The 12,162-nt window shown below is 55.0% G+C and overlaps 1 protein-coding gene across 1 annotated transcript in view; it reads left to right on the forward strand.

Annotated features, from left to right (window-relative positions):
* Positions 1 to 9,123, forward strand: part of LRRC49 (leucine rich repeat containing 49) — a 129,388-nt gene extending 120,265 nt beyond the window's left edge. Inside the window, exons 21-23 of the mRNA XM_014557004.2 lie at positions 4,680 to 6,207; positions 7,509 to 8,630; positions 8,831 to 9,123. The gene's annotated coding sequence lies outside the window, so the exon portion shown is untranslated. The remainder of the gene's footprint in view (positions 1 to 4,679; positions 6,208 to 7,508; positions 8,631 to 8,830) is intronic.
* Positions 9,124 to 12,162: the final 3,039 nt, after the last annotated feature.

The following is a 12,162-nucleotide window of genomic DNA, read 5'->3' on the forward strand; positions in this document are numbered from 1 at the left end:
TGGGCTGGGTTTTGTTTTGCCGGCTCGGAGCACTAGGCTCCTGACGGCGGCAGCCTGCCGGTCCTCCTGGTGGAGAGCTGCGTCCGCGGCGATGTCGGGAGAGGAAGGTGGCAGGGGTTGCTGATGGTGTTTGAACCTGTGCTTTTGAGTAAGAACTTTGTATGTTTACTGTATAGAGGACATAAGTTTAATCATATACACCCGTGCAGGAGGGGTCCCACGACAGGCCTGAGCCTGCTGTCCTTAGAAAGGCCTGCCTGTCACGTTGGCCTTTGGCTGGCATGTGGGGACCTGGCCAGCAAGCAGTTCCCTGCGCTGATGTAAAACCCCCATGGCTGATAAAGGCCGCGCATCATGCCTGTCCTGTCTGCATGATCTGGTTTTTGCTGAACACCTGGCTTCCTTCTGGGAGTCTGGAATGTTGGTGCAATAGGGTGTCTGCGTGACCAGCCCCCAGTAAAAGCCTGAGACACTGAGTTTCTGATGGGCTTCCCTGGGTGGCATTTCATACATGTCGTTACAACTTGCTGCTGGCGGCAGGGAGCGCGTCCTGTGTGGCCCCACTGGGAGAGGACGCTTGGAAGCTTGCACCCGGTTTCCTCTGGGCTTCTCCCACCTGTCTTTTCCCTTTGCTGATTTGGCTTTGCGTCCTTTCCCTGCCATGAGTGCGGCCACACACTGACTCCTGTGAGTCCTCGCAAATCACTGCCCCTGGAGGTGGTCTTGGGGACCCCGGCACAACACCAAGCCCCTTACTGTGGGGCGGGGCTCTAAAATAAACGACTGGCTTCCTCTGCCCTAAAGAGTCTGGAAAATTCTTTAATTAGGTGAGGTGAAAGGAAGGTGTTGATTGCAGCCTGGATAATTCTGTCGACCCATTCCTGGTGGCCCCTGCTGCCCCTGTCCCGAGCCCCGTCTCAGAGCAACTCTCCCCTGGAGCAGGACCCGGCCTGCCGTGTGCACGCTACTCCCAGCCTCTCCTCACCCTCCATGGGGAAGAGAAGAGTGAGTGCAAGTATCAGGGCTTGATGCTGGGAGCTCCGTCAGTGTTTGCAAATCATCTCCTGAGCCCGCAGGAGGGCGACGGTGAAGAGCGGCTGCAGGGACTGTCCAGAGCGGACCTTCGACTCGGCGTGGATGGGCCCACCCCGAGTGTGCCTTCCTGACCAAGGCTCCGAGTGGCCGGCTCTCACCTGGGCTCCGCAGTCTTTCTCTAGACGTGCTAATGCCGTCAGTCAGCTCAGAGTCACGCCCCAGCTTCTGCAGGGTGGCCGCCTCTGTCCGCGACCTGATGTGTGGATTGGGGTCTCAAAGAGCAAACCGATCCAAGTTTTGGGACGCTCCTCACTCATGGTTCCTTCCCCCAGCTGCAGTCACCACCTTGCATGCAGAACTGCTTGGAAGCCTGGTGTCGTTTCTGGGCCATCCCACAGAGAAGCAGGTCTTCAGCCTCTGTGTGCCGTTCAGGGTCCTAGAAAGCAACGTGCTGTCTACCCAGGCGTGGCTCCCAGACAGCCACTCACATGTGGAGGCTTTCCCAGCAGGATGAGTCCGTTTCTCCGTCCTCGTCCCTCCTGCAGACGAAGCGCACATCCTTGAGGGTACGAGAAGGGGACCTGGGAAGCACACGGGAGTCAGACGGGGCGGGGGGCGTTCTCGGGAATCTGGACGAGGTGTTTATCGTGCAGGCTTACAACTCCAAGGGCTGATATTCTAAATTTCCTAGTCCTAATTAGCTGTCTTGGGAAGAAAACAGTCCATGGGTCTGACAGACCCCATAAGAGGCCAGAGAAAAGTGGGCTCCTGGGTGTGGAGGCGAGGGGAAGGAGGGGACGGACGCGTCTAGGTGGCTGCAGGGCCCAAGGGAGAAGGAAAGGGAGTTTCTGTGGATGAGGGACCAAGACACCTCCAGGGCTTGTTTTCGGGTCCAGGTCTTCCCGCCCCACTGAGGAGTGGAGTAGGCTTGAGGGACCATTCCTGGCTTGTTGACCCAGTGTGGACTTTCATGAGTTGCCGTAGGTGAGTTGTTACAAGTGGCTTCAGACCCAGAAAGAGAAACCATTCAACATGTTCTGCCTCGGCGTGATGGACGGCGGGCGGAGCGTTAGACGCGTGGGTACTGTGCACCCCATCCTTCCGGCATTACGATTTTAGTAGGAAGCCAGGAAGATCTCCCAGTCACCACCGTAGGAAGTGCTGGACGGTCAGAGGGGTACACTAGAGCGCCAGACCTTCCGACCGGGGAGCGTTTCCTCCTGGTTAACGTCAAAAGTCTCTTTGTCAGAGTTACGTGGGGTCAGGAGCCTTTAAGGGAACGTGATGTGAGAAGGGTCTCCTTTCATGTCTAGGGACCTGCTTTCCATCTCCAGTGCAGGTGAGCAGGGGCCACGTCATTTGCCCTGACACACAGCAGCCGAGCACCGCGGTGGATGGCGGGAGCCACGGTGCACTAAGACACAGCCTCTCCCTTTAGAGAGTCTAACACGGTCAGCTCGGTGAGTGAGACGAGGAGGACGCCGTGTCACTGACCGGAGAGCAAGCCGGTGGACCAGGGCCAGCTCTCCCTGGCGGAGCGTCCATCCTTACCTGCTCGCCATCTGCAGGAGACTGTGGAGGCTACATTCGCTCCCCAGAATGATGGCTTTCTGCACCGTCTGTAAATGTCTTTTAAGGAGGTCTTCAACAAATGGACTTTACTTTCTCATAATTCAAGCCAATCCAGCATTTATTGAAGCCTACAAGAATGGAAAAGAATGTGGTCTGTAACCTCATGTCCTCTGTTTTCACTCTCTTGCGATTGCCTGTGAACCCCAAATCACGGCTTGGCAGGCAGCCCAAAACCTCCAGCCCCAGCTGAGCCATTTAATAGGTGCATAAGTTGAAATTTGGGAGATTTTCTAGAGAGAAAGAAGCCATTTCCCTCAGCATACAGAAATATTTCATGCAGCTGTATTTGCATCCTCTGCATTCTTCCCGTTGCAAGGCTGACCTGCCTCTGCCTCTGCCTCTGTCCAGGGCAGCTCACCACCGGTTCTTGGGGTCCTGTCCCCCTTTCCTTTCATGGACTTTGCATCTTTCTCTTGTATCATCCCGTTTCTAATGGCTTATCCCATTGGCATATCACTATGTTGTAACATCCCTTAAGATAGTAAAAAAAAAAATTTAATAAATCTCTTCTCAACCTCTAGTCCTTCAGCCATTGTTTATTTTGGCGTCTTTATAGCACAGCTCCTCGAAACAGCTGTCGCTCCTACCTCTACTTGCCCTCTTCCTGTTCTGCGTTTGAGCTGTGTCAGCCAGACCTTCGTCTTCCCAGTAATACTGAAGCCAGGATTCTCAAGGGCACCAACAACGTCATCTTGCTAACTCCACTGGTCAATTCTTGTCTTCATGTTGTTGACCTCCCGTTGGCATTTAACACAGTGGTTCATTTCCTCCTTCTGGAAACCTTGCCTTCTGTTGAATTTGGGGTAGCCCACTCTCCTGGCTTTCCTGCTCACTGGTCACTCCTGCTTGCCCCTCCTGCCTTCTGCCCCTCTTCCTTCCCTCTCTAAGTGCCGGGGCGTCCTGGGGCTCAGCCATCAGACTTGCTCTCTATCTCCCCTAACTCCTTAGGTGATCTTACCCAGTCTCGTGATTTTAAATACTGTTCATACTCTCGTGGACCCTAAGCATATCTCTAGCCCAGACCTCTCCCCTAAGCCAAGTGCCTTCTTACCATGCTCCCTGGGACACCTGCTGGACAGTTCCTAGTTTGCACGTCCAAAATAGAACTCTAAATTTCCTGCCCGAGCCCCTCCTCACACGTGTGTCTTCTCCAGTTTGCCCTCTCTCAGACAAGGGCACCACCGTTTACCTAGACTCTCAGGCTCCACACTTCTAGAGTTAAGACTGAGTTTTCTCTCTACATTCCACATCCAAGCCATCAGGAAGTGGGGTTGGTTCCGTCTGCATAACATCCTAGATTTCAACCGCTTGTCAGCGTCTTTACTGATGTCACCCGTCTGAGCCACCTCCATCGCTCTGGACCCACTCAGTAGCCTGGTAACTCATCCCTCTGCTTCCTCTCCTGCTGTCCCTTCCCCAGTCTGTTCTCTCCATGGCCACCCAAGTCGGTGTTTTAAAATGCAAATCAAACCATGTCAACCCCTGCTCAAAACTCAGAGTGAAACCCAAACTGCTTACCATGGCTGCCTCTCACCCCATGTTCTCTCGTGCCCTCCAGTTCTCACTACACCAGCCTTCCTCCTTTTTCTCGACCCACCGACTTTGTTCTCGCCTCACGGCTTTTACACTCTGCCTGGAGCGCTGCCCAGGATCTGCTGCATTCTCACTTCTTCATATTGTTTAGCTGTCAAGCACTTACTGTTACCTGAAATTATAATGGTTGCTCATTTGTATACTTGTGTAGTGTCTGCCTCTAAGGCAACAGAATCTAAACTTCATGGCAGGAATTGAGTGTGTCTTGTTCGCTGGTGTGTTCGCTGGTGTCTGAAATAGGAACGGGCACATGGAGGACTCCACAGATGTTTGCTAAGTGAGCGAGAAACAGTAACAGCTGGAACTTGCCGAGTGCTTGCTACGTGCCGATACTGTGATGGGGCTTTGCACGCGTTGTCTCGCTTAATCCTCACAGCAGCCCTTTGAGAAATTTACTAGTATTTTACCCTGTTTTACAGACGAGGAAACTTCAGCACAAAAAGGTAAAGGAACTTGCCTGGGGTTACGCAGCTAGCAAGGGATGGAGCTGGACCTTGAACCCAGCGAGGCCTCACTCCGAAGCTCCTGCTCCTGGACGCTAGCTTATGTACTGCCCCCCAGTTAAAGTCCCACTGGAATCATGTGAGGGTGCCCTGCTTTTGCTTTCTGCATGTGGGGACCATCAACCCTCCTTTCATTGCCTAATGGGGCTGAAGAGACACGTCATCGTCGCTCAGGAAGGAGTCGTGAGGACTCAGCCACAGGTTTTCCGGCCCCGCCCCTAGAAGTGGGTGCATATTCCAAATGCAAGGTTGGGGCGCAGGAGGGGAGGGGTCAGGTGGGATGGGGTGGGAGAGGCACTCTACTCCTGGACGCCCAGGTTTCCAGTCTTTCAAGTCTAGGCTTTGACGTGGGGCAGACTCCACGTGGGCTCCTCCCGCCTTACTCCTCCGGCTTCACTTCTCTCTGGCTGCTCTCCCTTCCTCCTTTTCTGGACGGGAGGTGGGGGCTCTGCTTAGGAGACGTTCGTGGTCCCCCGGGTCTGCCCCAGCGAGTTTGCAGACAGTCCCTCACAAGGAGTTTCCCTGGGTCTCTCTGCCTAAGGACAGTTTTAGGCCCAGGAATGTGCTTTGTTCCCAGCAGGGGATGGGCCAGAGGTGCCAGAGAATTACGTGCCACGGTTTCCCTGAGGGTCCCCAGTGGGACAGAGCCCAGGCTGCCCACGGTGGTAACCCACTCATTAACACACCCTTCATCAGCTTGCCCTTCTTCCCTTCCTCGCCTCCTCTCCCCACATGCTCCCTGAGGTCACCCCCGTGTGAGTTACGTGTGCTGGAATCCCCATCTTAGGGTCAGCCTTGGGGGACACCTGACTCAAGACAGACCGCCTGCCCCGTAGCTGCGGGACAGAAGAGCAGCCAGGAGTCGTCACCAGAGTCAGCCTGCCTCCCTTCCCACTGAAGGTCAAGTGCGTCTTGACGAGCTGTACGTTTCACAGCTTCTGCCAGGATTTCATTTCGTGCTCTCAGTCGTTCTGCGGTGGACACTGGCTGGGTAGAGTCAACCCATTCGCTCCACGCCTGTGAACACCGCGGCTCAGAGAGGCGAATGCAGTGCCTGATAGGAAGACGCCAGGCAGCCGCCGCGCACCCTTGCAGGTTTGCATGGCGCTGCACTCCGCAGAGAGCCCAGCCCTGAGTGGGTGCTCAACCCACACGAGTTCTCTTTTCTCTTCTGACTTTTTTTATTCCTATAAAAGTTCTTAAAATCATTTTGTCAATGGAGTTTGGCCATGTTTCATAATCAAAAAACGCAGACACACCTGAAGCATTTCCTTTTCCGAGGTGAATGTGTGCATTTGGTTCAGAAATTCCCCTCCAGGTTCGCCCCTGCTTTTCCCAGGCGAGGTCTCTGGATCAGCCCAAGCTCACTCTGGACACGCGCCGTCTCCTGGCTGCCGACTGCCCCCCGGCCTGACTCCAAGCTGCTCTCAGGCTCCCGAAGCAGGTGGGCACCCTGATTCTCTGAAGGACTTAGTCTGGAGCAAAGCAGCGTGGAGTGGGAGCTCGGGGGGCTCGCGGAGACGTGGGCTGGCTCCCTGACCCTGGAGTGGAGCACACATTCCCCTCCAGTGGGTCAAGGGCGTCTGGTGCCTGCGGAGCTGGGGTCTTCAGTGGGCGCGCTCTGCACACGTGTCAGCCCCTTGGTTGTGGCTTCCCCGGGTGGAGGGCGCGCCCTGCCCGGCCTCCTGCGCTTTCCCCGGGACCCCTCCTTCACTGTTCCCTGGGGCGCCTCGCGGGGGGTTCCTCCTCCTCTGCTGCACAGTGTTTCCTTAGAGAAACACACGCCTGGAAGTGGGGTCTCTGCCCTTACAATTTTATAAGTTCTCCTGTGAGTTCTCTTTTTTTTTTACATGCTGGTATTTGCCGTCACTGCTGATGACCAGCTCTATTTTTTTTTTTTTTTTTTTGGTGCACTGAGACCTAAAGCACCTGCCAGCTTCCCTTCCTTCCTCCCTTCATCTTCTCCTTTCCTTCCTTCCTTCCTTCTTTTCTTTCTCTTTCTTTCTCTCTCTGTTTCTTTCTTTTCTTTCTTTTTATTTTCTTTTAAAAAGAGAAGTCCCATTCCAGTGGAGTGGCCAAAGCAAGTCACAGGGCTACATTTAACTTCAAGGGGACGGGGAAGTTAAATCCTCTCTTGCCCTAAGAGGGAAACAGTGAGCGTCAGCAATGACTGCCCAAATCATGCCGTCAAGAGTTGTTATCTCCTCTTTAGAGCTGAAAAACTCAGACCGCATTAAGGCGCTTTCTGGAAGTCACGCAGTTAATGAGTCTGCAGAGCGAGGGTCCAGGGGCACACGTGTCCGGCGCACGTCTCCCCTTCAGGAAGCTGTTCTACGGAGACGGGTCTTACTAGCTTCCAGGGAACTTCAGATGCTGACGAGTGAAAAGCTTGACCCGCAATTTCACAAAGTTAATTTTGTGAGAAGATGTTTCTTTCTTCTCTCCTCACAACAGCCTGTTGGTTTTTCATAAGAGAAAGAACAGAAAAACCCCAAAAGAAAGAGAAAAGGAGAGAAATTAAAAAGAAAAGGGAAAATAAAACCCCACCGGGCCTTCCGCCCACCCAGCCTGTCCCACCATTCGCCCGCGTGGCGGGGCTTTGCTTGCTTTCCCACCGGGTGGTGGTTTCCATTCACAGGACCAGGTCACCAGTGTGCGTTTTAAGCTGCGTGCTTGTTCTTGCTTATGTTTGCTCTCTGCTCGATCACATGCCTTGCCTTCATCCTTGGAATGTTCCCATGACAGTGGACGACCAGCGGTACAGGGAGCCCGACAAAGGGACGGACCACGGACGCAGCCGCCTCCTCCCAAAACCCTACCCGGGAAGGCAGAGGGATGAGAGTGTCTGTGTGTGTGTACCCACTCTGCAGATGAGGAGACTGGGGCTCAGAGAGGTTAAGACATTGTTCAAGGTTACACGTCTCGAGCCAGATTAAAACAAGCTGCTGCTGTTTTCCAGAGTTGTAACTTCAGACCCCCTCGCCCCCCTCCCCAGCCTTCCCTCTGCCTCCTGCTCCTGGTCACCTGCCCTTAAGTGGATCGTGTCGGCAGACGCAGGGGTGGCTCACCCGTGACCCCTTCGCACACCTGCCCTCTCACGGGCACAGAGCAGGTGCGGTCCTTTCCCACCGAGAGCACAGTTGAGGCAGCGACCCCGCCGCTCAGGCTGCTGGCCCTGGACATGGTCGTCCTCCCAACACCTTAGAAGAAAGAAATGCTTCTCGGGCCTCAGAACTCGTCCTGAACAAACCCGAGATCCATAATGAGCTCTGGGAAGAGGCATGAGTGTAGGAGAAATCTGTCCACACTGCTGGGCCAAGCCTCCGGACAAGCACGAGGAGACCCAGCAGTGTTTTTGTTTTAATCCCGAAGAAGAAAAAACCACCTTTGATTAGATTAAATATGCTTTGAGTAGGGCCCGAAGTCCTCAGCTTTAATGTGCATGAGATCTGAAACCCAAGATGTTTTCAGAGGCTTTGAGAGCGGCCCTGACAGCACGCGACACCTGCTCTCTCGGTCCGTGGGCTGTCGAGGGCCGGGCAGCGGAGAGGGGCTCCCTGACATGGCTGCAGCCCGGCCCCAGGGGTAGCGGGAAGAGCACGGGCCGGCGCCTGCCCGCGGCTCCGGTTCTCCCTCAAGCACGCACGCTCAGAGGGCACGTGTCTGCCACTCCCTCACCTGCATGAGGGGAGATGTCATCTCCCACCCCTGGAACGAACGCCACGACTGAGACGGGCAGGTGACCTCGGGAAGAAGCTGGCGGTGGACGCTGACCCCACGGCCTTGAACCGACAGCCACTGAGAGGGGACACAGGCGCCACTCCAGGGCTCGCGCACGGGCAGGCGTCCTCCCCTCATCCCTCCCAAGTAAGTGAACGCAGCCCCTCCATCAGTGAGTCTTAGTGACTCAAGTCACGGGCTGGGGGAAGTTTTCGTCTGAAGCCATGATGTGGCCCCTGAGTCATGTGGTCAGTCTCCACATCACAGGAATGAAAGAAGCCATTTAAGATGCAGCTTGAAATTTTTAAAAAGTCACATACTTCTCTGTGTTTGTCATCTTTTCTCAGGTGGCTCCAGAACAAGCTGCAGAATTTCCCTGTTGCAGAATTTCTGAGAGAATTGTAGACCCGAGAGCTGGAAGGGGCCTCGCGAGCTGGCGCGAGCCCCTTTCCTTCCAGCAGGGGCAGATCTGTGCCTCCTGCTTTGTGAACGAGGTGACTGCGGTGCTGAGGCTGGTGGTTGCTGTGCTGACGTGACCAGCAGGCGACGCTGGTGTGGAGGCTGGGGGATCCTTGCCTTCTGTTACCCCAAACTGCTTCTCACATGTAGAAGATGCCACCATCATGCAGAGTATGAATCAGGAAACATGAAAGTCATGAAAAAAGGCACGCAGGACCCACAGGAGCCTTGGCAGCCAAGTCTGAAGGATGTCACCCCTGGCGCACAGTGGGTCCCCGCACACTGACAGTGGAGGCTGGGCAAAGGTGACCGGCGACAAAAGCAGTGAGCTTGAAGGCCGCGAGACCGGCCCGTTGGGCCTGGGTTTGCGCGCAGACCGTATGTGGCCGGTGGATGCGCGGTGCCTCTGAGATGTCACAAAAGTGAGGCCATTCAACAAGAAAGCTAGTTTGGTAAAAGAGGGAAGACCGCCAGCGGGGCGGAGGCGGCGGCAGTTGCAGGGCCCGGACAAGCCGATTAGCCGCCAGCAGCGCCGTGGCTCCCGTGCCGAGGCCCCTGCGGCCCGCAGCCCCGGAGACGTGCGGCGCCAGGCACAGGGCAGCACGGGCCGGCGGAGGCCGGGACCTTATCGGGACAGCCTCCCGGGAAGCAGGGAAGGCAGACCCGGCATTCCTCTAGAATGAAGGATTTGTTTTATTTTGCATTTATGTTTTTCATTACAAAAGAATTGTGGAGTGATGTTTTTGTATTACCTTTTTTTTTTTAATTAACGAAAGGGACTTTTTTCCCCTCTCCCTTTGGATAAACAGAGATCTGGTCAGATCAGCCCCTTGGAGGCTTCCTCTTGCTCATTTGAAAATAACCCACTCGCAGAAATCACCCTGAGCGTCGACCTTTAACAGGTCTGCACAGAGCCGTTTTCTCTGTTGACGACGAAAAGAGCTGCTTTTGCACTGGTTGATTAAAAGCCACTGCTTCAAGCTGCCCCCACCACCTCTTCCCCTCGGGGATCCCTGGACCGCCCCGAAAGCCAGCATCTAGGACAGCAGGGGCACAGGACCCGGCTCCAGCCTGTGGCTTGTGTCTGTTCTGTTGGGACGTGCCTGAGCCTCGCTGCTTGTCAGAGGACCATCAGCCACGCCTGGAAGGCTCAGCGCTGTCCAGCCGTCCCCCTCACCCCGCCTCCCTCCCTCCCGCGAGCCCTGGCCACACCGCCCTCCTTTGCCGTCCTCCAGTGTATCAGGCTTCCCTCTGGGCCTCTGCAAGTGTGTTTCCTTCTGTCTAGGATGGCCTCTCCCACCCTGTCCCCATTCAACTTTGGTTAACATTTCTCATCCTCTCTTTGATCACTCATAGTTGGCTTCATTATAGGTTGGATGGATGGATGAAAGAATGACCAGTCACACTGAGAGGAGCAACTGCCTGCAAATGGACTCTTTCCATCCATGTGCCTTGTCTTCGCCTAGTTAATCATCGCCAGACGAAGAACGGAGCCGGTGGGTCTGGGGGCCGTGACGTCCACCTTCCGTCTTGCTCAGCGTTGCTTCTCCTGGAGACGCGGCTTCACCCTGGGTGATGCCTCCTGGCTACAAGTATTACCACTTGCAAAGAGGGAAAAGAGAAATAACCTGAATATTTGGGATTCCAAAAGTTGTCTTGTACGAGGTAACTGGAAGTTTCCTATCTCCTCTTTCTGGCCATGGGGCAAGAAGGAGAGAGAGAAGTAAGGGAGGGAACGGGGCTGGATAACCTGAAAATGGCCGGAAGACTCCCTGACCACTGGAAACCCGGCATTCCGTCGAGAAGTCATTTTGCTCTGTCCTCGGAGCTTGGGGCTGCGGGTTTCAGGGCAGGTGGGGGCCGGCCCCAAAGGGAACAAAGTGAGATGGGGAGGGACGGCTTCTTCACTCTCACCCACAGAGCTCGGACACTGCTGAGAACAGCGTGTTTACCAGCTCGCGGGCAGCAGTGCCGCGTTGTGTTTTAATCACACTTCCCTTACTTCCTTATTGTTCATTGGGCACAAGCCTCCCTTGACTTTACAGTCTACAAAGTTCACAACCAAGAGAATAAAAAGAACAGGTTTGCAGGCCTTGCGACGGGGCCCGGGACCTCCCTGGAGCCTGAAATTAGGGGTTTGACGACACGTCTGCTTCCCTTCCACCTCCAAATGGTAACAAAGTAGGGATAATGGAGGGGTTCCATCTTCCCCGCTGGGCCCCAGCACCCTGAAATGCCGTTAGGATGAAAACACTGCTGTTTGTCAAGAGTAGAGAGCAGTATTTTTTCAACGTGTGATTTTTGGAACTCCAGCCCCAGTAAATACCCTGCGGGTACCAGTCAGCGGTCAGTCTTAGTGAGACACAGCGCCATGTTCCTCATCCCTCCCGCCGCCAGCATCCAGCTGTCCCACGCCGCCTTCCTGCAGCCGTTCACGTGGGGCTCTTGGTCCGGTCCCACGTGCTCCAGGGTCAGGAAGCTGCCATTGGTCCCCCAGCATTCGGGAGCCCTCACTAGTGCTGGCCCTGTGCTCCAGGCTGGGGACCCCCAGGAGGAGTGGCCCTAGGCAGGGGGCAGACTTACTGAGGGGGTGGCAGTCCTGTGCAGAAGGACCGGACCATGTGTGATGGCAGCGGGGACAACGCAGTGAAGAGGCCACTGATGGTTAATTCATGGTTACCCTGGGGCGCCAGGCAGAAACGTACTGAGCTGACAGAGGGCTTGCTTTTGTCTCTCATTCCAGGGGCCACGTCTAAGGCCGATGGGCAGTAGTAACAAGGAAGAGGGTTCAGTTAAAATTAAAGGGGGCTTTCTAACCAAGAGCCTCCAACAACAGTGTGGGCTGCTCTCCGAGGAGCGGGCACCTCGGCACTGCAGCGATGCAGGAGGGCAGCTGACAGCCCACCCTCCTAGATGTGTGCGGGAGACACTGACATGCCAGGGAGCTGCGGGGGCTGGGTGGCCCCGGGTGGCCTGTGACCTGAGGCACCCACTCTGCTTTGCCCTCTCTGGGGGTGAGGGTTAGTTGCTTATCTCAGATGTGAGGACCCAGTCCTGCCAATCTGGTCCACGCTTGCGCACACGGATAAAAGTAGAAATGCAACAGGACTGAGAGATTTAAAACTTGCCATTTTGTATAATTAATACTTTCTTGTGCCTATATATAATGTAAATATCTGTTTAAAAGGAGGCTAGATTTCACTCTATAGTCTTGACTTTA

This window comes from Camelus ferus, chromosome 27, assembly GCF_009834535.1.
Source record: "Camelus ferus isolate YT-003-E chromosome 27, BCGSAC_Cfer_1.0, whole genome shotgun sequence".
Lineage (NCBI taxonomy): Eukaryota > Metazoa > Chordata > Mammalia > Artiodactyla > Camelidae > Camelus > Camelus ferus.